The following is a 27,985-nucleotide window of genomic DNA, read 5'->3' as shown; positions in this document are numbered from 1 at the left end:
ACATATGAGCAGGTATGCCATCACTGCAGTGATTTAATTAGACATGTCCGGTGGCGTGCGTCTGATATCCAGAGACAACAGCTTGCCACAGGTGGTGGGGTGGCCATTCATCCCCCCATCACTAGAGTGGAGGAGCTGCTCCTAAGCATGGTGGCTCCTGGACAACAACAGCAACTCCCACACACATGTGTCATCATGGAGGCCAGAGCCACCCAGCATGTTCACATGGAGCATGCGGGTAACATGCCCTATCTTTAGACTACAGTTACCTGTATTGTTAGATTATGTCTACGTGAGATGTGTAATGTGTGTTTAGCAGTTGTGCTGCCTAGTGTTGTGCAGTACTGATATTTGGAATATTATCTGTACACCTGTGACTGTCAACAGTTGTTCTACTGTAGTTTAGCAAACCCACAGTAGCAATGCCACAGTTGTGACCACTGACTAACTCTCTCATATTCTCATAGGGCCCTCTGGTGTGACAGCAGGGCAGACGATCCATGCTGGTGAGTGTGGTATAACTGCAATGTTGGTAATGAAATGTGCATGTCATAGGTGAGGTGTAGGCCATGTACACGTAACACACCTACGCATAATGCATGCCATGCATGTTTGCTGTAAGATGTTGCACAGCTCAGTAATGTCAGTAGCTGCCGCAATGACATGCAATACACAGAGCATCAGACACATTTGTGGCATCACCGTACTGCACATTGGATAGGCATAGTTGCTACAGCTGTACACAACATAACACGTTTATCATATGCAGTACACCTCAACATGCTACATATGGGATTACCACACACCTCCTGTAAGGTCACACTTCAGTATCCCACATGTCATCCACACACACATGATAAACCTCAGGGGTAGAGGCTTATCATGGGGCTGTGCAACACTCTTCAACACATAACACAGTCATGTTAGGCAATGCCCCCTATTGGGCACCCACACACCCATGTACAAAGTGGCTGTGTAATTGTGAACGTAGCCACGGCACTGCAGTACAGGTACAGCATGCTAGGCGGTGCTCTGTCACAAATTAGTAGCCATGAGTGACCACATGATGCATGATGATGATGGGTCATGGTACTACACCCCATCCAGTTACAGTGACCACAGTACTACATATAGCAGTCATTGCTTTGCACCTCAATGTTGTGTGTGTGCAAACATATGCACCTATACACAATATGCATAACATGTGTGTGTGCTAACATATGCCATTATACACAATATGCATAGCAGTCGCCATCTGTACAAAGTGACACATATATGTCCTGGAATGCTATTGGGTGTATAGGTCACATGACACACATTGGGTATGTGTGGTGTATAATGTTGCAGTCGTGTAGCATGCCATGTCATGGCTGGCACTGATATATCTGCAATATGTCCCACACTCAGCATAACCACTGTACAATGGGCACGTCGAGCATTTGGATTCCTTCATGTCTACATGCACCACTCATCCCGTGTGTGTACACAGCATGCATGTGCTACACCTGTGCCCAGTATTATCCACTATGGACACAGACACTGTAATCAGACATGGAAATCTATGTGTCACACAGATAACACATGCAGCCATGGTATGTATACCTGTGAGTGATGGTGCACAGGACATTGCAGAGCTGATAATACTTGCACAGCAATGTTGTGTCCATGTACGCATTGTGTTCCAGGGTGTAACCAATCACTGAACAACTACACACATGCATCAAAGCCATGTATACTGTCATGAAATAGGGCCGTCTACACTTGCACTGCATGGCCTTGAGCAACACATAGTCTGCATGCTGTCACGTGTGAGATAACTGTTTGCCTTGTGATACTGTCACCCACCTTCACCCGCTATTAAGTATGTGTTGGATTGCTAGTGTGTGTGTGCGTATCTGCTGTAGTGAGGAGTGTATTTGTCTGCATGTGTTCATGTGTGCATGTGTGCATGTGTTCATGTGTGCATGTGTGCATATGTGTGCATATGTGTGCATGTGTGTGCATATGTGTGCATATGTGTGCATGTGTGCATGTGTGCATGTGTTCATGTGTGCATGTGTGCATGTGTGCTAACATCATGTACAGATTGTAAAGTGTGTTTCCTGTCTTCCTCTCACAGGTGCTGAGTTTGGGGTGGCTGAATGCAGCAGGAAAACTGAAGTCACTGCCACAAATAGTGGAGATGATGAGACATGTATTGTGGCACAGGCAGGTTTGACAGGGTCTGTCATTGGTCCGCCAATCGACAGTACACAGCGTTCAACCCCATCTATGCACACACTCATACTGCCAATACATCCCTCATCACCAATGGCCTTAGCCGAGGGACAGCATACAGTTGGCATTGACCAGGATACTGTGGTACCTATGGCACTTGCATCCCTTCACAGCAGCCATACCTGGATTTCTGGAACAGTACCACATAGGCGGATGTCCAGGGGTTCTCGGGGGAGCACCGCTGGCCGTATTGCCCCTGGCAGACGTGCCCTCACAGGTCTTACAACCACGACTATGTTCCGGGCTGTAATGCAGGCACAGGCACGTATGAAATGGTACACCAGACAGGGACTAAGGGTGCAGAGGGCCCATTACACTGCTATCAATGACAGCATCCGTGACCTTGCCGGTGCCATCCGGGATTACACCGAGGTCATTGATAGACATTGGGGGGAGACATTAGATGCCCTCCACAATGTGTTTTCCATGAGCCAGGACCATGCGGGATGGGTGAGACATCGACGCGGATGCATGCCAGCAACATCATCAGCTGGCAGTCATCGCGGACGGCCCACAAATCATAGCTGCTCCTGTATTGGCAGTACCAGCCCTAGCAATGCTGGGGCTGGCCTGTCGATTGACCGTCCTAGTAGACCATGTGCACATGGCTCTGGCCAGTCCCAGCAGGGACATGGGTTCACTCGACATACCTCTGATGATAGTACCCAGTCAGGGTTGGTACCCGATACTGTCCGTAGCACCCTTGCCAGGCACAGGTACTGTGTCCGTGGCCAGAGACAGTGATCTGTACAGCCTGGCAGGTACAGTCTGTGGCTGTCCCACAACCTCCCGTATATGGCAGCCACATGGTGGAGCTGTGTGCATGCAGACAAACTCACATTAACCAAACAACTAGGGCTCACACATACACACACATATTACATCAACATTGGCCCATGCTATACTGTTGTCCCTCACACACACATGCACACACAAACATGTCGATTGGATGGGTCAGTGTCAGGCTCTGGCAAACCAACAACACACCCTGTGCATATGATGACACCTGTGCCACCTCCTGTCATCTGTAACATTGATGCAGGAACAGGCTAACATGGTGCTGATGCACAGGGTGACATTATAGCAGTGTAGCAATATTAGCAAGTTGTCAACAGGAAAGTGTAATTATATCCTTGTAGGTATATCTGAGCAGGCATGATGCATCAAAGCTCTGATTGTCAATGTAGCATTGTTTACACCAGTGTTAGGTCTGAGTATGTATCGTCCAGCCATGTGCCACTTGGCTGAAGTGTAGAGTGTTGCCAGCATGTGTTAGTGAGTGGACAGTACATGTGTGATGTGTGCAGTACAGATTAGCAGGTGTACATCTGTGAACATGGTGGGTGCGCACTGTCTGCATGTACGTGCATAATGGACACATGGGACGTGTGACATACCCTGTTTTACACATTGTTAACATCTCATAGTATCACTCAATAGCCAGTATGCATTCTACTACAGATATGTACTAACATGGGTACACGTGTATATGACATGGGTTGACACTATGCTGTGGGTGATACTGTTAATATCTGTCAGTGTTTTGCATTCTGGTAGTATACACAACCTCAACAGCATGACTATAACCAATCATTAGATGATGTCTTGACAACTGACACACAGTTGTAGGGAACTCAGTAACAGTGGGATCCTTCTGGTACTATACTATAACAGTAACCAGTGGTATTGACCGCCACCCATTCCTGGGACCACACCTGTTTGGCATATAGGCCTCTTAGGTACATGCAAACACACTAGGGATATGTCCATCCACATCTGGAAATGCATTCATTGGCCTACAATGCATTCACTGGATGGGACACATATCCTACACAAGGGTATCATACAGACAGATACCTGTTGTCTGACACATGCTGTATTGCACTAGGCCGACTATGGCATAGTCATCCACATTTACTATACATACTATCCCGCCAGTACCACATAGGTGGTAGCCCCCAATATGTATGTTGGGTACCAGTGTGTACCTACAGCCATGTGTTATGTCATCTGTCCCTTGGTATTCACATATCCAGAGGTATTGTGGAGTCCCTCGGTGTATCACATAAGACATTAGGGGCCTGAATGCATATCCACAAGGCTGTTGTACACCTATATTGATTGTCCAATATTGCCAGTCGTTGTGTATGAACATGTCTGACATATACCCCAGGCATGTACCCTCACACACAACTACTCTATAGTAACTGTCATGGGTGTGTGTGGCACAGATGACCTTGGCCACAGATCACTACAGTGGCCAGCCTTGTCACATACATACATATGTGACTTACGATCTGAGAAGCAGCGGCACAATCTGTCAAAGGAAACTAATGTATTCATGTAGAATGCAGGCTTCACACCTATGTACTAATTGAGGTCACATGTACATATATTTATTTGCCACACAGATACCTGATGTGTGCAATGCACATACTGTTTTAATCCTGATATGTCATAGCATAGTAAAAGCAAAACCCACACCGCATTGGCCAACAATGTCACACACACTTAGCAACTGCAGGCTTCAAACCCCTACCTAACTATGTTATGATACTAGAGAGGTACGTATTAACACGGCACACTATATGCTTGATTGGGTGATTTGTTTTCTCCTGCTATATTTGTAGGATACTGACATCATCAGACTTTCCAAAGAGGAATGTACCTCTTTTAATGTGTTTTCCCAGTCTCCAAAAAGGGCACTCCTCTCCTAAGAAATCACACACATATACACAACCCCACACTGTCAGTGTTTACAGGATTCAAGCCCCTACCTAACTATGTTATGACACTAGAGAAATAAGCATTAACACGACACGCTATATGCCTTACTGGGTGCTTTGTTTCCTCCTGCTATATTTGTAGGATACTGACATCATCAGACTTTCCAAAGAGGAATGTACCTCTTTTAATGTGTTTTCCCAGTCTCCAAAAAGGGCACTCTTTTTAAAGGAAACCATACACACACAGTCAGCAATGGCAGGATTCAAACCCCTACCTAACTATGCTATGATACTAGAGAGATAAGCATTAACACGATGTGCTAGATGCTTTACTGGGGGTTTTGTTTCCTCCAGCTATATTTGTAGGATGCTGACATCATCAGACTTTCCAAAGTGGAATGTACTTCTTTTAATGTGTTTTCCCAGTTTCCGAAAAGGGCACTCTTCTCAAAGGGATTACACACATACCCCCCCTCCACAGTCAGCAGTTGTGGGATTCAAACCCCTACTTAACTATGTTATGATACTAGAATGTTACGCATTAACACAGCACGCTATATGCCTGACTGGGTGTTTTGTTTCCTCCTGCTATATTTGTAGGATGCTGACATCATCAGACATTCCAAAGATGAATGTACCTCTTTTAATGTGTTTTCCCAGTCTCCAAAAAGGGCACTCCTCTCAAAGAAAATCACACACAGTCAGCAATTGTAGGATTCAAACCCTAACTAATCACATTATGATATTAGAGAGTTACGCATTAACATGGCGTGCTATATGCCTTACTGTGTGCTTTGCTTCCTCCTGCTATATTTGTAGGATGCTGACATCATCAGACTTTCCAAAGAGGAATGTACCTCTTTTAATGTGTTTTCCCAGTCTCCAAAAAGGGCACTCCTCTCAAAGGAAATCACACACATACAAAGTCAGCAATTGCAGGATTTAAACCCCTAACTATGTTATGATACTAGAGAGTTACACATTAACACGGCGTGCTACAGGCCTTACTATGTGCTTTGCTTCCTCCTGCTATATTTGTAGGATGCTGACATCATCAGACTTTCCAAAGAGGAATGTGCCTCTTTTAATGTGTTTTCCCAGTCTCCAAAAAGTGCACTCTTCTCAAAGGAAATGACACACGTACACGCACCCCCCAACACACACACTCAGCAATTGCAGGATTCAAATCCCTTCCTAACTATGTTATGATACTAGAGATTTATGCATTAACATGGAGCGCTATATGCCTTATTGGGTGTTTTGTTTCCTCCTGCTATATTTGTAGGATGCTGACATCATCAGACTTTCCAAAGAGGAATGTACCTCTTTTAATGTGTTTTCACAGTCTCCAAAAAGGGCACTCCTCTCAAAGGAAATCACACAGATACATGCACCCACCCACACAGTCAACAATTGCAGGATTCAAACCCTTACTTAACTATGTTATGATACGAGAGAGATATGCATGAATATGGTATGCTATATGCCTTACTGGGGGTTTTGTTTCCTCCTGCTATATTTGTAGGATGCTGACATCATCAGACTTTCCAAAGAGGAATGTACCTCTTTTAATGTGTTTTCCCAGTCTCCAAAAAGGGCACTCTTCACAAGGAAATCACACACGTACCTCCCCCACACACAAACTGTCAGCGTTTGCAGGATTCAAACCCCTACCTATGCTATGATACTAGAGACATATGCATTAACATGGTGCGCTATATGCTTTACTGGGGGGGGTGGGTCTTTTTCTCCTGCTATATTTGTAATATGCTGACATCATCAGACTGGACATGGTAATGTGTGTACACTGTTTTATGCAATCCCAGGAATGAGTCATGTGGGTCGGCAGATGTCAACAGCTTGAACAGGACCACATAATTCTTAGCTTGTGTTATCTATCTGTGGACAAGTTGACATCCCTTCATATGTCAACACATATTTATGCACAGATTGTTGGTTTTGTAGATACGACATGTATCTGGGATATTGATACAGGGCTATTCAAAGTCTATGTGAGACATGTGTAGCTCCGTTCAGTGATGTGTGTCCTGGGTGGCTGCCTTGCAAACAGTCTAGCATGTTTGGGAACCATGATCTGCACATGAACATACCACAGTTGGTAGGGTTGTGTGTTTGTCAGCTTCCAATAGCTCTGTTTATGACTTCAACCATGATGGACTCCATGGCCTTGCAAATCAGACTTCATAGGCTTACTGGACTATACTTCCCATGGTGTATTGTGCACCAACACTTGTGGGGAGAGCCATATGTTGCTGTAACACATTCAATGGTTCCAAGTCCTGTGGAGAGGGTGAGGCTCAACAGACTGTTCAGGTGCAGGGTCTGTTTGTTCTGTAGTTCATTCATGACACATATAGGGAAACAATGTAATCCAATTGCTGCCATGCTTTCGGCTTTGGGGGAGCTGTTCACCCATTCTACATGTGATGTCTCCAGGTATGATGATAGTGACTTTCGGCAGTGGGAGGTAGGTATGTATATATGGGCCTGTCTGACAGGATGTCGGCATTGTCAGTCAGGTACAGTTGGCCCTGACTCAGGACATATATGAGTGTACATTGCTATTTATGATATAGCTGAAGGAGGTGTCATGATTCCGTCTGGACTCCTTCGCAGCTGCTCTTTACAAAACACCGACAAACCTGAGCAGTAATCCCTGTTATACTCTTTTACACACTTAACACCCTACTGATCCTTTGTGATCAGTCTACAGAGTATGTCATCATAATATCCTGGCATGTCCAGGGGTCAGTTTCATGTGTACTCTCCAGTCCAGCTGGTGAATATTGTGATTTTGACACAATTTTACAACTGCCTCATGTACACAGACAACCCTCTCCTCCTCCCAACAATCTCAGATATATGTGAGAGATGCAACTATATAGACATGCAGGAGGGAGGCTGAGCTCTCTCGACCCATGACTGGCACAGTCTATCAGGTGGTGAAGGTAACCACACACACCACATATCAGTCTCACATAAACCTATAGCGACAGCAATCAAACCACATTATCACACATAAACATACTCGGAGGCTCTAAATAAACTCTGCCTAAGCAGCAGAGATCTCCAAAGTGGTCACACAGACAATTGCTACCCACTACAATACCCACATATCACATAGTTCACAATGTCAGTGTGCCACACAGTCACTGCCCTTCGGGCTAAGCAACACACCTAATACACTTGTAATAGGTGACACTTATTGTCAGACACACTGACGTCCCACTCACCAGGCCGAACAAGGGGATGGTCACTTTGAGCTGTCTGTCGGGTGCCAGGATCCACCACATAACACATGCACTCAGGTCACTCCACAGAAAGTAAGGAAATGGCTCCATCATTATCCATGCTGGTGCGTAAAACCTCAGACGTTCCTCCCTGGACCACATGACATGATACATAGAGGAACTCTCTGATCATGTAGGCCAGGCCAGTATGACCCTAGCCTTGTGTAGCATCTTACACTCACCAAGTATGATGTCACAGTATACAGACAAACTTATGTTTAATAGTTGGCTAACATATTGGTGTCATTCAAAGGGGATCCAGCGTCTGTCAGCCTGGGGTGACATGCTTGATATGCCATGTAGCTTCGCTATGGACAGCTTGCACCTGTCACCCTTGGACTTTCAAATACTGGCTAAGGCTCTTGCTACCACCATAGTGCCTTTTTTAAGCAGGGCTCAAAAGACAAACCCACCTCCATAGACATTACAGAGTAAATTAAACTAAGGGTAATGCTGCTCAACACCAGATGTGTTACCCTCAAATTGCGCCCACTCAGGACTCTCCTCAGTATGGAGAATAGCGACATCTGTGCACTAACAGATGCCTGGTTCAGGCTCACAAATGCACACCAGCACTACCAGGTTATGTTCATACCATGCTTTCTGACCACAAGACTCGAAACGGACAACACAAACAGGGGGAGTATCCATATACATCACAGATACACACACCTCCGGGTTAGTAGCACTGCACAAAGCATCACAGACCATACATATGCAACTAATATTGTGCAAAACTGCTTTTCAGTTTGTTGCCTGCTACAGACCACCCTCCCAAACTCAGGAACCACAATCGGCTTTCCTGGGAACAATGGAGAATACGAAGGTCTCCCCAAATACCATTATATTGGGTGACTTCAAATACCCAAACATTGACTCGGGATACTACTCAAGCCCCAACACCCTCGCCCAACAGTCGATATTATTTGTAAACTCATATGCTATGGCACAACCGGTCACCACACCCACAAGAGGGGAAAACATATTGGACCTGATCATCACCAACATGGGGACTCTATGTTCCACGCCAGCGATATACCCCTCATTGGTAAGGTCAGAAAATACATTTATCTCACTGGACATCCATATCCCATCCCCACACCCATCCTGGGTAATCTTGGTGAACTTCTCATAAGCCAACGTCTCACTTCACTAAAGCAAAGTGGTATCCTTCAGAGACCCTGGAACAGTGGTAAATACGGCTCAGACCGCTGAATCTTTTACATACACATTCTATGGACACCTAGTGGACTGCATGGATTGTGCTATCCCAAATAACAACAAGACTCACTCCTCCAATGGCAGGGGACCTGTCTGGTAGACCCCAGCCATTAATAAGCTATACAATGACAGGAGGAAGCTACTACATGATAGAGCACAATCCCAGACAGGGAAGGCATCTGTGATCTGTACTAGCAGACAGCTACGATCACTCATGAATTTATCTAAGGCCCGCTTCTAACGGACAATTGCACTAGACACGTAGGACAATCACAAGGCCTTCTTCAGTTATGTCAGGAACCTGGGTGGACACTCACTGATATGCTGTGAGTTACTGCATACTGACTAAACATACCCTGAACCCACTGACATTGCCAACATCCTGGCAAACAGGTTCAGTACAGATGTCTCCCCCCCTAAGGAGCAACTATCCATCCCAACAGAGTGTAACCTCCCTGACATCACAAATTAACAGGTGAGTGCTGCCCTCCCCAAAGCAGACAACAGAGCATCAATGGGACCGGACGGTGTCCCGGCCTGCATCTTACACGAGCTTCATGACAGACGTAACCCTCACATGACATCACTGTTCAATATCGGAGTTACTACAGGATATGTACCCAAGGAATGGCATACAGCAACAGTGGTCCCACTCCACAGAGTTGGTGCCATAATGGACCACAGACAATATCGCCCTAGAAGCCTAACTAGCCTGTTCTGCAAAGTTATGGAGCGTATTGTCATGGGACTCATACACATAGACATCAGGAACCTACAGACACTGTGTCCTACACATTTCAGCATTGTTGTGGGCAGATCTTGCCTCTTGAACCTGTTTGTATTCTTTAAACGGTTACCAGGTCCATCGACGTAGGGACGGTTGTCCACACAGCCTACCTGGACCTTGCAAAACCCTTCAACACAATACCCCACTCAGCCATTATGCATAGGCTCACCAGCGTCGATATGGACACATATCTCACACAATGGATTGCTACCTGGATCAGGGATAGCACCCACATGGTCAGTATTGCAGGTGCCATGTCTGACTATACATCAGTTACACATGGCATCCCACAAGGCTCAGTCCTGGGACCTCTCTTGTTCAGTATATATTTGTCTGACGTACAGGCTAACACAGGGGGAATATGGCTGACCATGTTCGCAGATGACTGCAAACTGGGTGCCATAATCAACTCTCCAGCTGGCACATGCATACTCAAACAGGGTCTCACAGAGATGGATGACTGGTGCCTGAGCCATGCCATTAGTTGCATAGTCACCCCCTTTGGGAATAACAACATGCCCACACATTACCACATAGGTAGTAATCCATTACATACGGTAGGAGTTGTTAGGGGTTTGGGGACACGACTTGTTCGTACTGTCACCTTTGACAATCACGTTGCCAAAGTGGTTAGACAGACCTTCTATATAGCCCACCTTATCCCATATGGTTTCACATCTAGATCGAGTGAGGTCATTGTGCCCCTGTACTCATCATGACCATGCTTGGTTACAATGCCACATTTGGGATGTACCTTACCCGACACCTGCAGCAACTGTAATGGCCACAAAAGTTCCTCACCAAGCAGATCTAGGGACTCACACGGATGCCCTGCACAGTTCGGATACAGTAACTCCAGCTCTACTCAGTCGCTTACCGCCTACTCAGATATGATGTGTGCCTGTTGTTTACGGACATACCCAACCCAGAATTACTGGACATGCTCCACCTCAGGATATCCGACTCCCTTGGAGCTACACACTCCAGGGACATATACCTCAGCACAGATGTTAAACAGGACATGCTGGAGGGACAGATTCTTATCCCAGAGGCTCCACTCACTCCGGATTGTAATCCTGGTTTTGCATAGGCAGAGCCACCCACTGACCACCTACAGGAGACATCTTGACAACTGGATGGGTGATCGTATGTTTACCCCTGGGTTATCTTCTGGGTCCCTGCTAGACAGAGGCACACTAGACTAAACGTACATGGGCTATCTTGTGTGACCTACTATTCACAGGCACAGTGTAGTAATCTGACAGGGTTGCGAAAACCAAACACACTCTGACTAGACTTGTACATGCCCTAGGGCAGATAGCCTAGTATTGACCTCTGAACCTATAATAATGTTCGGGATGCACAATGTTTATTGCTGATACTGTTTGCAGGTTTCTATCATCTTTGCTTTCCCAGTTTCTATGAACAACTTAGGTATCTACAGAACATATTTGATTATGACAGGGTTCCACTATATTATATGTGTCTGTTGTCATATAACTGTGTGCACAGGGCAGATTGCTGGATAGTGAGAGGTCCTGGGTTAACACATGCAACTGCCAGATATGTGTGGCCCACTGCTGTACTCAGACATGGCCTAAGTGTGTGAGCATGCCCAGTTCAGGCTTTCCGTGTTTTGTTGCCTGACATTTCTCTCATTTATTCAAGTGTGTGAGCATGCCCAGTGTGACCTTTCAGTATGTTGTTAACTGAGATCCACTACATTTGTTGATGTGTGTGAACATGGCCAGTATTAACATTTACACTGTGTGTGCTGGAAGTCAGGTTCTATTCTTACTGCAGGACTCACCTTTGTGTCATAACTCGACAGGGATTATGCTGTGCCTGCAGGAATTCCATGAGATACTTTGCATGGATTTATCAACATTTCTTCATACAGGCTGACCACTGCAATACTAGCATAGTTTAGTGGTTCAATACTATGACTATAGTGCACAGTATCCTGGGTTCAAAGCCCACCACTGCTTTATATTTTCATACTGAGCAGACCAGACTGCTTAAGGGCCAGTAGAGCAAATATGAGCATGTTGGCTTTTGTTCAGCTATGCCCTACTTAGACCAGGCTTGTCCGACATTGCTCAATATTCACCAACATTGCTGGGCGTTGCCCAATATTACTCAACATTGACCACAGTTGTGCTAGTTGGTGTGTGCAATTTTGTGTGCATATACTACATGGTGGTAAATGCTGTTTAGCACTGCTTTATATTCCTTACCACATGGCAATCATGCCTCAGGTGGTGCTGTAGGGCTGCCTATGTTGGATGCACATACTACACTCCTTATACATGTTTGAAAGCAGGTAGTGTCAACTTAGGCATCCCTTTTACTATATGTGTGAGTTAGAGAGAGGTATAATTTCCAGAGTTCCTACTGAGCCAGTGTATGTGCTATGCGTTGCCTCTTTGCCAAGGCCAAAGCATACTGGGCACACCTCCTTCTGCCTACTGGGGCAGGCTCAGGTTGTTCCTCCTCCAAGTCACGCTCTGCCTGTGATGGCCTTGGCAATGGTGGGGGGCTGTTTGACCCAGGCCTATGCTGGTTCTGCTGCAGCTGTTTTCGCAGGATCATATTATGTTGCATAGCACATACCATGACAAGTGGGGTACATGTAGTTGGTGAGTACTGCAAGGCTCCACCAGATGTGTCCAGGCACCGGAACCGTGACTTGAGCAGCCCAAACACACGCTCGATTACATTTCGTGTTTGTGCGTGTGCCTCATTATGGCGTTCCTGTTCAGGTGTGTGTGCATTTCTGATGGGTGTCATCAGCCACAGCTCCAGTGCATAGCCAGCATCCCCCACTAGGTGACCATGTGGGATGTCCCATTTGGCAAATGTCTGGTACAGCTGCATGAGATGCCAGATATGGGAATCATGGTAGCTTCCAGGGCAGCCAGCACACACATTCAGTAGTATGCCCTGGGCATCACACATGACCTGGCAGTTGATGGAGGGGAAGCCCTTGCGGTTGAAGTAGACCCTACTCCGCTCACCAGCTGGTGCTTTCATGCATATGTGCGTGCAGTCTATTGCACCCACTACCTCAGGGTATTCCGCTATTTGCTGGAAGAGACACATATTGCTGGCCAATACCTCACGGGAATTGGGGAAATATACATGATCACCGACATGTGCTGACATGGCATCCAGGAACTGGTGCAGTACCCTGGATGCTGATGCCTGTGATATCCCCATCATATCACCAGTTGGTCTCTGGAAGGTACCTGTTGCTACTATTCTTAGGCCAACACATACCTTGGTTTCCACTGGGATGGGTTCTCCTCTGTTGATTCTGTGTGTGAGGCGTGGCCTGCACAGCTCAACAATTTGCTGCAAGTGGTCTCTGTCCACTCTATAGCGCTCCACTATCTCCAGCTCATGTAGCCCCTGGTAGGTTACCCTGGGCCTGTACACTCTTCTCTGTCTCCTCACTGTGGGTTGTCCAGCAGCATTCGCATTGTCACTACCCTCAGCATGTTGTATATGTCGCCTTATAACAGCAATGGCAGCTCCTAACATTTCTTTGTCTCAGTAAAGCTTTTTCAGTTTTCACTTCTATTAGCTTACTGCAGTGTTGCAGTGTCTCTTGTGAGAAACATAATGGACTGTTGTTTGCAGAGTTTTAAGTGCTGGGCTGGGCTAGTGTATTGCCTGTGTAATTGCCTGATTCTGATTGTTTTCACCTGCTAGCTCTGATAGTACTCCCTGCTAGCTTCCTACTATTTGTCGTGCTTCCTTTTTCCTTTCTGTTTCCTCAGGGGGCAGCGCCGCACACAAACACAAACACACGCACAGCAGCTCACATGCGTGCACACATGCTTACATGGACTAAAACTTGCTTATTCTTGTTAAAACACATGCACACCGGTACAAACGCGCTTACAACTCCTTAAACAGCCTTATACATGCTTACTCTGGCTTACACGTTCACACTCATGCTTACATGCGCGCAAAATGTCTTACTCGGGTTTACAGGCTCGCATACCCGCTCAGCAAGAAACTTTAGTGTTATCCACGGCATACACCTTCAATTTCTTGCCTTTACCTAGCCTACCTATTGACACCCCTCTTTCAATGATGTGTAAATGACAGCTGACACATGCCATTCTGCTCCAATGAGCTTCACTTCTTTCATACATACCCCACTCGTGATGTCACCTATCTTCTACTCTGTTACTCCCCTTATCCTACTCATACACTCCACTGACTGTGCTCATTTGCTATGTAAACTTGTGATTCACTATCCTAACCCTCATTTACATTGGATTGCCTACTAATGCTTGGTTACATCTCTTAGACTGAGCTTCCCCCCTTAGCAACATCTACTCAGTGGCCATGTTGTCTTCAGCATGCCATTCACTTGCATTGTAAATTCATATTAGTATTAAAATCCACATTTGTGGATCTTCATTATTGATTTTCTGGTGTTTAGAGTGCAGCGCATTTGCACGGCGCTGCGCTACGCTTAAACCCCAGAGATCGGGATGAAAAAAAAAAGTTATTTTATTTTTATTTTGCATCACTTAACGTTGGCAATGGCCGTATTTTTGACCATTGGCATGCTTACTTATGTGAATGCATCCTTTTTTTGGAGCTGTCATGGCTCTGTTTTGCTATTTGCAGAACCGTACTCAGTTGTCAACTGAGTACATTTCTGCAAATAACACTACTCCTACTCGGACAGGTTCGGGTTTCCTGGATTGCAAATTTACCTCATTTGCATAGCTTTCACCTGCAATTGAGGTAATTTGCATATCCAAGCCCTGTCCGTGTAGGACTCGTTTAAGGAGCTCTGTTGCACACCCCTACCAGCTGTTCCTGGATCGCTCGGCAGACATGTTGGCTGCATGGAGTCTTACTCTACTCTTAGACTCCGTGCAAGCCTTCGTGAATCTGGCCCATGGTGATATAAATGTTTATGTGTTTTGGATTTATTGACTGCTCTGTTTGTTTGTGTTTATAATTGAATTAATAAACTGTTTCTTTTGGAAGTGGCAGAGTTGGTTGTCCTTCCACAACTGCCTACCAAGGTTTGTTTTTTTTGGTAATGGATGGATATCCTGAGATGAGAGCACAGTTGTTCTAAAAAGTCCCTTGCTTGAATCAGTTGATGCCTGGTCAGAGCATTGCTGAGCCAGTTGTCTAGGTATGGAAACACACAAAATCCCTACAATCTCAGGTGAGTAGCTGACTACTGCCATGCACTTAGTAAACACCCTGAGAGCTGTGGTGAGACCAAAGGGAAGTCCTCTGAATTGGTAATGACTGTCTCAGAGTTGGACATGTAGATATCTTCTGGATCATCTGTTTATTTTGATATGATAGTACACATCCTGAAGATTGATTGAGCAGATACAATCATCCTTGTGCAGAAAAGGCAGAGTAAACTAAACTATGACCATCTGGAACATCGTGCACTGAAATTATTGATTTAGTTTGCTGAGATCCACAATTGGTCTCCACTCACTTTTTTTGGCACTAAAAAGAATCTTTAATAAGTTCTGGACTCTTTCTGGTCTTGGGGGGATCTCTTAGAAATCTCTTTTTTCTGGTACTTTTTTATTTCTAATGCTACTGCTTCCCTCTGACTGGGTGGAACATCAGGGATTTTCTTTGAAACTGTCAGGGGGAATGGGAAAATGGTATGGTATGGTATAGCCTCTAGATATTATCCTCCACACCCATTAATCTTTTGTGAGTTCTAGCCAGGCTGTCTGGGGCAGGGATAGATAACCCTCAACTGGTTCCAGAGATGGATAGTCGGGTCTCCTTTCAGGAGTGCTGAAAGGATCGATCAGGAAAAGTATCCCTAGATTACTGGTTACATGGACCACCTCTCCTGCAGGGATGGTATTTTCCATTATCATCTCCCCCTCTGCCCCTGGGGGAACTGTCTCCTTGTAGATCTTGGAAGGGTCTCAGGGATTTTTTTCAGCCACATTTTCCATCTGCCTCATTGGCTCCTAAAAGATTTCCATTGACGGATAAAAAAAATGATCATCCACAGCAGACAGGGTTTTTCCTTCCTGCTAACACCTGGAGAGTATATATTTTACTTTAGGGCCAAATAAGGATGGGGTCATCAAAGTGGGCATTGATGAAAGAAGATCTGAAAGGTTCTGCAAAGTCACATAAGTGCACCCAGGCATGTTTTCTAATGGCAATACCTGAACCTGCTGCCTGTGAGGTACCTTCAGCCTCATGGGAGGTAAGGCTTATGGGCAAGTTTGAAATAAATTGAAGGGTAGCCACCTGCGAGGAAGTAGTGCTGTCTACCTCGGAGGTTGTGATCCCAGGGATGGATTTGGAAAGAAAGTTTTTTGATTAAATCCCTCTGCAGTCTTGCAAAATGTGTCAAGTAATTCAATGACCTACAGGGGGAAGGTCACTGAAGCACAAACATGTTTCCAAAACCTGTCCATTGCCCTAATCTCCCTGTTAGGGAGTGGATAGAGGAGCTTAGTTCTACCAGTTCCTTCTTAGTGGTTGCTGCTATGACCATGGTATCAATGGGCACTCTTTTACTTCAAAAGGATCTGTCCTTGGGTGGTGCCAGGATCCGAACTGGTCTCCCAGAGATAGGCTCAATCATGCCAGACTTCTTCCACACCCACAGAGAGACTAAATCAATAACCTCATCGGTGGGTGGAGTCATCCAGGAGGTAGATGGGCCGGTGCCAAAAGCCTCAAGGAACATAAACACCTCTTGGAAAGGGTTGTTGGGGACCAACCATCCCTTTGTTTTAGGGGTTCCAAGATGTATGCAAATGAGATATCATAGGGTGGTTGTCAAGGGGATCCTTCCCCTTCATCAAAGTCAGTGTCCTCAGTGACTGCTCCTGTGGGGAGTCTAAGCACCTCCTTTTGCACATTTTCTTCTGAGGAACCTCCTCAGTGGGGTGCTCCAGGAAAGTATCTAAAGAGACAACTGTACCCTTCTGGGAGGATTGAAGATTGGATCAGGCTTCCTGTCCCAGTGGAACAAATGACTGAGGCTCTGGATGCAGAATCAAATGGGACTGGGGATTCAGAGCTGAAGAAGGAAGAGAAGTCTGAACTCTGGGAACAGAGAAGGCTTTCTCCACAACTCAAAAGCAGAATGCCTCGGAGAAAAAGAGACCAATGTATCCAATAAGGCTGGCTTACAGACTGCCACATTTCTTTGTCCAGAAGGCAAACTACTCGTGGAGGAAGTTAGAGCTGAGCTGTTAAACCTGAAGCTCTGAGGGGCTCTGACAACTTTAGAGTCGAGTCCAACACCCCAGAGTTGATGCTGACTCTATGGCTCCAAGAGTCGTCCTGCTCCAAAGTGCTTGGTGCCGGACCACTTAGAGACACCATCGGAATTGAAGATGCCAGCATCTTCAGAAATGAGGCAGACAACTCCAGAACTATTGGATCTGATGGCTCTGAAACTGCAGGTTGGCTCAGAGAATGAGGTAACAATGGGGGAGTAGCACTAACAAGGGTCTTCTGACCCAATGGGATGGGAGTCAGAAGAACTCCATATTGAATCTGCATCCTGAGGAACTTCCTCATCATCCTGTCCACATCTGCTTCTGTAAGACTCTTGGAAGATCGAATGGATGAAGCCATGGAAGATGGTCTGGAATGGTGATGAGAAGATTGGGCCAAAAGGGGGGTAGGAATTGAGAGGTGATCGGTTCATGCAATAGCTGTGGTGAATGGATCCATGGAGATTTATCGGATCTACATTTCAGATCCAAAGGTGTGTGATCCAATTGTTTGGCCTGTTTAACAGGAGGCTCTGATGATGGAGCAGAAATCGTAGAAGTTGTAGGATCCAGAGATCTTTTTATGTGATTCTTTAGAATGAGAATCACCCTTTTTGTCAACTGTTTTGGGGATTGAGCCCCAGAAGCTGTTGAAGGAGATTTAGATGGCAGCAAGCCCCTAAGAATTAACTTGTTTCTTCTGTCAATTAAAGCTTGGGTATTAAACACTTTACGGATATCACAATCCGAGTCAAGATGAGAGGGCCCTAACCAATAGACACACTTTGAATGCATGGCTGAATTGAGGATTTTGTGGCCATAGGCCATGCATTTTTTAAAACCAGAAGGTTTTTCAGACATGATGAGAGAAACAGGAGATTGGTAGATTGTTTTTTTAATATAGAAAAAGAGGAAAGAATTGCCAACACTGTAAGTAAAAAGAGAGTACTAAAAAGTACTATAAAAGGGAAAAAGTACCCGTGAAGGTATTAAAAACTACTCAAGGAGTAACTTGAAAAATAAAAATGGAAATAATGGATTAAAGGGAGGAGAAATAGGAAGAAACATATATATTTTACAAAAAATATTGAAAAATATATTAACTCACTAAGGAAACATGCACACTCAAGAGTTCTCAGTCACTACTTCCGAACACTACAATGTCAAACCAGATCTGAGGTATGCAAGGTCATAAGGGCTTTATGAGTAAAGGGAGGACCTGGAGAATTTCAATAGTCCATGAACTGGAAGAAGCAGCTGAGTCAGATCTGTGGATCAGATTCAAACCCAACAGTTGAGGAATGAAAGAAAATGACAACATCAGATCATGCCGTTTATGGAAGATGAGGTCAGTGCAGTGATTAAAGAGTTCAGGTACATAAAGGTTGTGTCAGTGGATGAGATCTGTCTGAAATACTAAAGCTGATAGATGTTGTTAGGATGCTGTGAGGTTAGCATGCCTTTTATGGTAGACAAGGGCAGTGCAGTGATTAAAGGGTTCAGGTACATAAAGGCTTTGTCAGTGGATGAGATCTGTCTGAAATATTAAAGGTGCTGGATGTTGTTAGGATGCTGTGAGGTTAGCATGCCTTTTATGGTAGATGAGGTCAGTGCAGTGATTAAAGAGTTCAGGTACATAAACACTGTGTCAGTGGATGAGATCTGTCTGAAATACTAAAGCTGACAGATGTTGTTAGGATGCTGTGAGGTTAGCTTGTCTTTTATGGTAGACGAGGGCAGTGCAGAGATTAAAGAGTTCAGGTACATAAAGGCTGTGTCAGTGGATGAGATCTGACTGTAAATACTAAACCTGCTGGATGTTATTAGGATGCTGTGAGGTTAGCATGCCTTTTATGGTAGATGAGGTCAGTGCAGTCATTAAAGGGATTAGGTGCATAAAGGCTGTGTCAGTGGATGAGATTTCCCTATAATACTAAAGGTGTTGGATGTTGTTAGGATACTGTGAGGTTAGCATGCCTTTTATGGTATATGAGGTCAGTGCAGTGATTAAAGAGTTCAGGTACATAACGACTGTGTCAGTGAATGACATCTGTCTAAAATACTAAAGGCGCTGGATGTTGTTTGGATGCTGTGAGGTTAGCATGCCTTTTATGGTAGATGAGGTCAGTGCAATCATTAAAGGGATTAGGTGCATAAAGGCTGTGTCAGTGGATGAGATCTGTCTGAAATACTAAAGGTGTTGGATGTTGTTAGAATGCTGTGAGGTTAGCATGCCTTTTATGGCAGATGAGGTCAGTGCAGTGATTAAACAGTTCAGATACATAAAGGCTGTGTCAGTGAATGAGATCTGACTGTAAATACAAAAGGTGCTGGATGTTGATAGGATGCTGTGAGGTTAGAATGCCTTTTATGGTAGATGAGGTCAGTGCAGTGATTAAAGAACTCTGGTACAGAAAGGCTGTTTTAGTGGATGAGATCTGTCTGAAATACAAAAGGTGCTGGATGTTGTCAGGATACTGTGAGAGTAGAATGCCTTTTATGGTATATGAGGTCAGAGCAGTGATTAAAGAGTTCAGGTACATAACGACTGTGTCAGTGGATGACATCTGTCTAAAATACTAAAGGTGCTGGATGTTGTTAGGATGCAGTGAGGTTAGCATGCCTTTTATGGTAGATAAGGTCAGTGCAGTAATTAAAGAGTTCAGGTATATAATGGCTGTGTCAGTGGATGACATCTGTCTGAAATACTAAAGGCGCTGGATGTTGTTTGGATGCTGTGAGGTTAACATGCCTTTTATGGTAGATGAGGTCAGTGCAGTGATTAAACAGTTCAGATACATAAAGGTTGTGTCAGTGGATGAGATCTGTCTAAAATGCTAAAGCTGATAGATGTTGTTAGGATGCTGTGAGGTTAGCATGCCTTTTATGGTAGATGAGGTCAGTGCAGTGATTAAACAGTTCAGATACATAAAGGTTGTGTCAGTGGATGAGATCTGTCTAAAATACTAAAGCTGACAGATGTTGTTAGGATGCTGTGAGGTTAGCATGCCTTTTATGGTAGACGAGGGCAGTGCAGTGATTAAAGGGTTCAGGTACATAAAGGCTTTGTCAGTGGATGAGATCTGTCTGAAATACTAAAGGCGCTGGATGTTGTTAGGATGCTGTGAGGTTAGCATGCCTTTTATATCAGATGAGGTCAGTGCAGTGATTAAAGAGTTGAGGTACATAAAGGCTGTGTCAGTGGATGAGATCTGTCTGAAATACTAAAGTGCTGGATGTTGTTAGGATGCTGGGAGGTTAGCATGCCGTATATGGTAGATGAGGTCAGTGCAGTGATTATAGAGTTTAGGTACATAAAGGCTGTGTTAGTGGATGAAATGTGTCTGAAATACTAAAGGTGCTGGATGTTGTTAGGATGCTGTGAGGTTAGAATGCCTTTTATCGTAGATGAGGTCAGTGCAGTGATTAAAGAACTCTGGTACAGAAAGGGTGTTTCAGTGGATGAGATCTGTCTGAAATATAAAAGGTGCTGGATGTTGTCAGGATGATGTGAGGGTAGCATGCCTTTTATGGTATATGAGGTCAGTGCAGTGATTAAAGAGTTCAGGTACATAATGACTGTGTCAGTGGATGACATCTGTCTGAAATACTAAAGGTGCTGGATGTTGATAGGATGCTGTGAGGTTAGAATGCCTTTTATGGTACATGAGGTCAGTGCAGTGATTAAAGAGTTCAGGTACATAAAGGCTGTGTCAGTGGATGAGATCTGTCTGAAATACTAAAGGTGCTGGATGTTGTTAGGATGCTGTGAGGTTAGCATGCCTTTTAAGGCAGATGAGGTCAATGCAGTGATTAAAGAGTTCAGGTACATAAAGGCTGTGTCAGTGGATGAGATCTGTCTGAAATACTAAAGGTTATGGATGTTGTTAGGATGCTGTGAAGTTAGCATGCCTTTTATGGTAGATGAGGTCAGTGCAGTGATTAAAGAGTTTGGGTACATAAACGCTGTGTCAGTGGATGACATCTGTCTGAAATACTAAAGGCGCTGGATTTTGTTTGGATGCTGTGAGGTTAGCATGCCTTTTATGGTAGATGAGGTCAGTGCAGTGATTAAAGAGTTCAGGTACATAACGACTGTGTCAGTGGATGACATCTGTCTAAAATGCTAAAGGTGCTGGATGTTGTTAGGATGCTATGAGATTAGCATGCATTTTATGGTAGATAAGGTCAGTGCAGTGATTAAAGAGTTCATGTACATAAAGGCTGTGTCAGTGGACGAGATCTGTCTGAAAATCTAAAGGTGCTGGATGTTGTTAGGATGTTGTGAGCTTAGTATGCCTTTTTATGGTAGATTAGGTCAGTGCAGTAATTAAACAGTTCAGGTACATAAAGGCTGTGTCAGTGGATGAGATCTGTCTGAAATACTAAAGTGGTGGATGTTCTTAGGATGCTGCATGAGGTTAGCATGCCTTTTATGGTAGATGAGTTCAGTGCAGTGATTAAAGAGTTCAGGTACATAAAGGCTGTGTCAGTGGATGAGATCTGTCTGAAATACTAAAGGTGCTGGATGTTTTTAGGATGTTGTGAGGTTAGCATGCCTTTTATGGTAGATTAGGTCAGTGCAGTAATTAAACAGTTCAGGTACATAAAGGCTGTGTCAGTGGACGAGATCTGTCTGAAATACTAAAGTGGTGGATGTTCTTAGGATGCTGCGTGAGGTTAGCATGCCTTTTATGGTAGATGAGGTCAGTGCAGTGATTAAAGAGTTCAGGTACATAAAGGCTGTGTAAGTGGAGGAGATCTGGCTGAAATACTAAGCTGGATGTTGTTAAGTTCATTGGTTCATAGATTAGCACTAGACTAACTGCTCTTGTGGGGCATTTTCCACCTGTCCATTTACCCCATGTAAGAATCAAACCCTGCACCTTATGCTTGTAACATAAACATCTTAACCATTTTGCCAACCTTTCAACCTTTTAGCATGCCTTTTATGGTAGATGAGGTCAGTGCAGTGATTACACAGTTCAGGTACATAAAGGCTGTCTCAGTGGATGAGATCTGTCTGAAATAGTAAAGGTGCTGTGTTTTTTTAGGATGCTGTAAGATTATCATGCCTTTTATGGTAGATAAGTTCAGTGCAGTGATTAAACAGTTCAGGTGCATAAAGGCTGTGTCAGTGGATGAGATCTGTCTGAAATATTAAAGGTGCTGGATGTTGTTAGGGTGCTGTGAGGTTAGCATGCCTTTTATGGTAGATGAGGTCAGTGCAGTAATTAAAGAGTTCAAGTACATAAAGGCTGTGTCAGTGGATGAGATCTGTCTGAAATACTAAAGTGCTGGATGTTGTTAGTATGCTGTGAGGTTACCATGCCAAGTGGCTAAGTGACCACCCCTTTCAACCTATCTTGCTGTTTTAAAAATAGTAACTCTCCACTAAACCTTAACTTTTTAAACAGGTAAAACTTAAGTTACCTACTTTCACATCTAACGTCTCTAGTGCACACTGCAGTGTGCATTTTTTTTTCATCTTACCTTTAAGCATCCCTGTGACTAGCACTTCCTCTAATACCTGCTGGAAAGCACTAGGAAGCCTTAAACTGATACAAGCACTCATCTCTCCTTGTTAATAAGGAGAAATTAATAGTAAGCACTAAACAGCCTATAATTGCAAAGTACCTTGCTAAGGTAAGGGAAAACAGCTCCTGTACTTTACAAAAAAAAAAAAAAAAGCACCAAACCAGGCATGTCCAAGGGTCAGCTTCCAGTGATTTCTCCTATCCACCTGGTGAATCTGGGCATACTGGGGCAATGCAGCAATTGCCTCATGTACACAGACAACCCTCTCCTCCTACCACTCAACACTACAGCCTGTGAGAGATGCACTTACATAGCCAAAATGGAAGCAAACTCTCTCCACCCAAGATTGTGCTAGACAGTCAAGAGGAGAAGGTTAACACCCACACTACATCTCAAGCAACACATAGCCCTTCTCAACCCACACCACCAACACCCACATATAGCAACACTAAATCCACATATGCAGAGGCCCTTAACTGTAACCTGCCCAAGCAACAAGGACCTCTGAAGCTGAAACGCAAACAAACACCAATCACAACCAAAGTGTCACATAGTTCACAACACCAGTGTGCAACCCAGCAACAGCCCCTAAGGCAAGACAATGTACCTAACACTTTAGTCATAGGTGACTCTATAGTCCGGCACACTGATGCCCCTCTCACCAGGTTGAACAAGGAGAAAATTACAGTCAGCTGCCTGTCGGGTGCCAGGATCCACCACATAATGCATGCACTCAAGTCACTCCACAACAAGTACAAATACGACTCTGTCATTGTCCATGTTGGAGTGAATGACTTGAGATGTACCTCCCTGGACTACATGAAAAGAGACATGGAAGAGCTCTCAGATCATGTGGCCCAGGCAGGTATGACCCTAGCCCTGAGTAGCATCCTGCCTTCGCCCAGAATGATGCCACAATATAAGGACAAAATGATTGACTTCAACAATTGGCTAAGCTTCTGGTGTCATTCAAATGGGATTCAGTATCTGTCTGCCTGGGACGACATGATTGACAGACCACGATGCTTTGCCAGAGATGGTCTGCACCTGTCAACCCTGGGATTCAGGTTACTGGCTAAGGCTCTTGCTACCCCTATAGTGCCTTTTTTAGGCAAAGTTCAAAGGACAAAACCACTACCGTAACAGGTATAAGCATGCAAAATCTGAAGGTAATGCTACTCAATGCTAGAAGTCTAAACCTCAAAATGCACTCTCTCGAGGCACTCCTAAAAATGGAGAACATCGATATTTGTGCAGTAACTGAGACCTGGTTCAAGGCTCCAGAGAGCACCGCTGCAATACCAGGCTACAACTCTTACCACACTTCTCGGCCACCAAACCAGGACCGAAACACTAAAGGTGGAGGAGTGTCAATATTCACCAAGACTAATTGCCCAATACAATGTGTCTGAAATTCTCCAGGTGAAACTAACACTAGGTAAGACTGCAATCCAAATTGTAGCTTGCTACAGATCCCCCACCATACCCCAAGATTCTCACTACACCTTTCTAAACATACTGGAAAATATTAAGATAGAATCAAACACCCTAATACTTGGTGATTTTAACTACCCTGCCATTAACTGGGAAAACTACTCATGTACCAACACCTTTGCCCAACGGTTCTTGGAATTCATAAATTCCAATGCCCTGGATCAACTAATCCATAGTCCCACCACGGGCTCCAATATCCTAGACCTGGTCATTACCAACATGGGAAATCGATGCTCCACACCTATGGTCACCCCCTCCTTAGTCAGGTCTGACCATAAGCTAATCATCCTTAACATCCACATCCCACCCTCACCCCCCAGTAAGGAAACCTCGATAAAAAACTTCTCCAAAGCCAACTTCATGCTACTCAAGTCAGAAGTGACAAACGTCATGACACCCATGCAGACAGGAACTGAAAGTTCAACTGCTGAATCCTACACTAAGGCACTATACGAGCACATCCACTCATGCATGAATCGTGCCATCCCAAATAGAACCAAGATGCTCTATCCAAAAAAAGGAAGCCAATCTGGTGGTTCCCTGCCATAAACAAACTTTACAACAAAAGGAAGAAACTGTTGCAGAAAAGAGGAAAATCCCAGGATGCAAAAAACTCCCTTACCAGCCTCAGTAAGAAACTGAGATCCCTCATACAATCCTCCAAAGCTAGTTAACAAAAATAAAATTGCCAAAGATTCCAAAGACAATCACAAGGCATTCTATGACTATGTCAATAATCTAAATGGCAATGCTCAGATCTGCTCTCAGCTAAAACAGAATGGCATTAAATATACTGATCCCAAGGATATTGCCAATATCCTGGCAGATCGATTCAGTGCCAACTTCACCCACCTCTCACCCCTAAATGGCCCATCTCAATACCGGAAGATTGCCAAATTCTTTTTTTTTTTTCAAAACAAGTTTATTGTTTTAACATATAAGAGAAATATCATAACAATTTTATACAAGTAATTAAAATAGGTATTATTATAATATTCAACAAAACAACTAAAGTATTTACAAAGACATCCACTACAATCAGATCAATTAATTAAACTAAAATACCATTCTATTGAAATTAAAATTTTTTTAACAAATTTTGTAAATTATCCCATACAATATAATAAGATGTTTTTCTATTTGTTCTTGTCCTAATTGTGTTTATTTCCATATGGCACACTATATTCATAACATTTTTAAATTCATTGAACGAAGGAGGTGTATCTGAAATCCAATTTCTAGTTATTATTTTCCTAGCCACTGCTAGAATAGACCATAACAAGGGAAGCTTAACCTTTTAACACTTTGAGGTACAGGTGTGTTGAATAATATAAGAGATTTAGAAATAATGAAATTATCTGTAAAAAAGCCTGCAAAATTCATTAATTGACTTCCAGTATTCTTTCAATTTTATACAGTCATAAAACATATGAGCCCAGTCAGCATTAATTTCTACATTACATCTCTTACATAAATTATCTTTATTATTTATTTTATTCATCATCAAAGGTGTATAAAAGATCTATGTAAAATTTCCATGTATAAAGTCTCCAGACAATGGAAGACATAGTTCTATAAGCAGATTCCAATATATATTGTTTATCTTGTTGATTTGGTGGGTTCCCATTAATAGAAGTGAAATAATTCCAGTATGAATCTACACTGTAAAAAGTTTCTTGTCTGATAATTTTATGTATGTATGAAAGTTTACCTTTATCAGAAACTTTATGTTGTAAATTTAATATCAAGTAATCAATCAGTGTTGGAATAGATTATTTAACTATTATAGACATTAGATCTATTTTATTAATGAGATGTTGTCTAAAGGTCTGAACCTCTAACCAGCAAGTTTCTCTTGGATCAAATTCTTGTTTTAAGAAATCTAGATTTTTAACTTTATTATCAGATATCAACTGACACCAGTACTTTAGATCATTATCTATAGCTAAATGAGTTCCTTCAGAAGTAGATGACAAAAGCATACCCTGAGTATACATTATAGGGAATACAATAAAATTCCATTCCCTATACTTAGGGTGCATGAATATAAAGTTACGATAACTAATAATAATATTTAATGGGTAACAAACCATATGTTTAGGTGTAATAGGTGAAGTACAAAATTCCTTTAGTAACCATAACATGAAGTTATTTACAATCATATTTTTATGTGTTAAGGAGATTTTCATGAAGTGCATACTAATTAGCTCCCAATAATCTTTCCATTTTGCGACATATGACTGATCTATTAATAAAGTAATAACTTTTACAATAGAAGAGATAGTATATAAATTAAAGTCTGGAAAAGAAATACCCCTTGAGACCAGCTATTAGTATGTTTCTTTAATGCAATCCTAGGTCTATTAGGTGCCCATAGGAAATTTAACATTAGTGTATTCAGTTTCTTGATAATTATTTTTGTAGGTGGAAGTATTATTGATTGTATTAAGTATAAAATCTTGGGGAATATTATCATTTTAATAATTGTAAGTCTCTCCTCCATAGTAAAAACATATTATTCCAGGTATTAAAAAGATTTTGTATATTAAGAAAACAGGTATTATAATTATTATATATAATAGATTTAATATCTTTAGATAGTATTATACCTAAATAAGTTATCTGACCTGAATTGGGTACATATTTAGTAAAATCACTAATGAGAATATTTTTTTGTGTATATATAGGTAGTATTTTAGTTTTTTCTTCATTGAATATTAAACCAGAAATACTTTTAAAATTCATCATGTTATCAAATAGAGACTGCATAGAAGAATTAGATCCTGCTGATGTAATTAGAACATCATCTGCAAAAAGTTGAAGTTTGGATGTTGTATTTTCAACTATTTCAAAACCCTCTATGTCAGTACTGTTTCTGATCAAATTAGCCCAAGGCTCCATTACTAAAGTGAATAATAGTGGAGAAAGTGGACATCCTTGTTTTGTACCTTTAAGAATGGGTATTTTTTGTGAAACATATGTTCCTACCTTAATATAAGCCAACATTCCTTTGTATAAATGCTCAATTAGATTTACAAATGCATCTGAGAAGTTTGTGCACTTCATTAAGGTAAACAGATAGTCCCAACTTACTGAATCAAATGCTGAACTTATATCAAGACTAATAAGTGTTAAATCTTTCTTTTCCTATTTGCAAAATCTATTAATGTTAAAGTTCTTCTTATATTATCAAAAGTATTTCTATTTACAATGAAGCCTGTCTGATCTATATCTATAATGCCGGGAATGATTGTCTTCAATCTATCAGCAAAGATACTCATAAACATTTTATAATCAACATTAAGTAATGAGATGGGCTGATATGAAGAACATCTAGTTGGATCTTTATTAGGTTTTAAAATTGGCGAAATA

Source organism: Protopterus annectens, chromosome 2.part1 (genome assembly GCF_019279795.1).
Source record: "Protopterus annectens isolate FY-2018-M chromosome 2.part1, PAN1.0, whole genome shotgun sequence".
Classification (NCBI taxonomy): Eukaryota; Metazoa; Chordata; order Ceratodontiformes; family Protopteridae; genus Protopterus; species Protopterus annectens.
The sequence above is the reverse complement of the archived record's forward strand: the minus strand, read 5'-3'. Positions refer to the sequence as shown.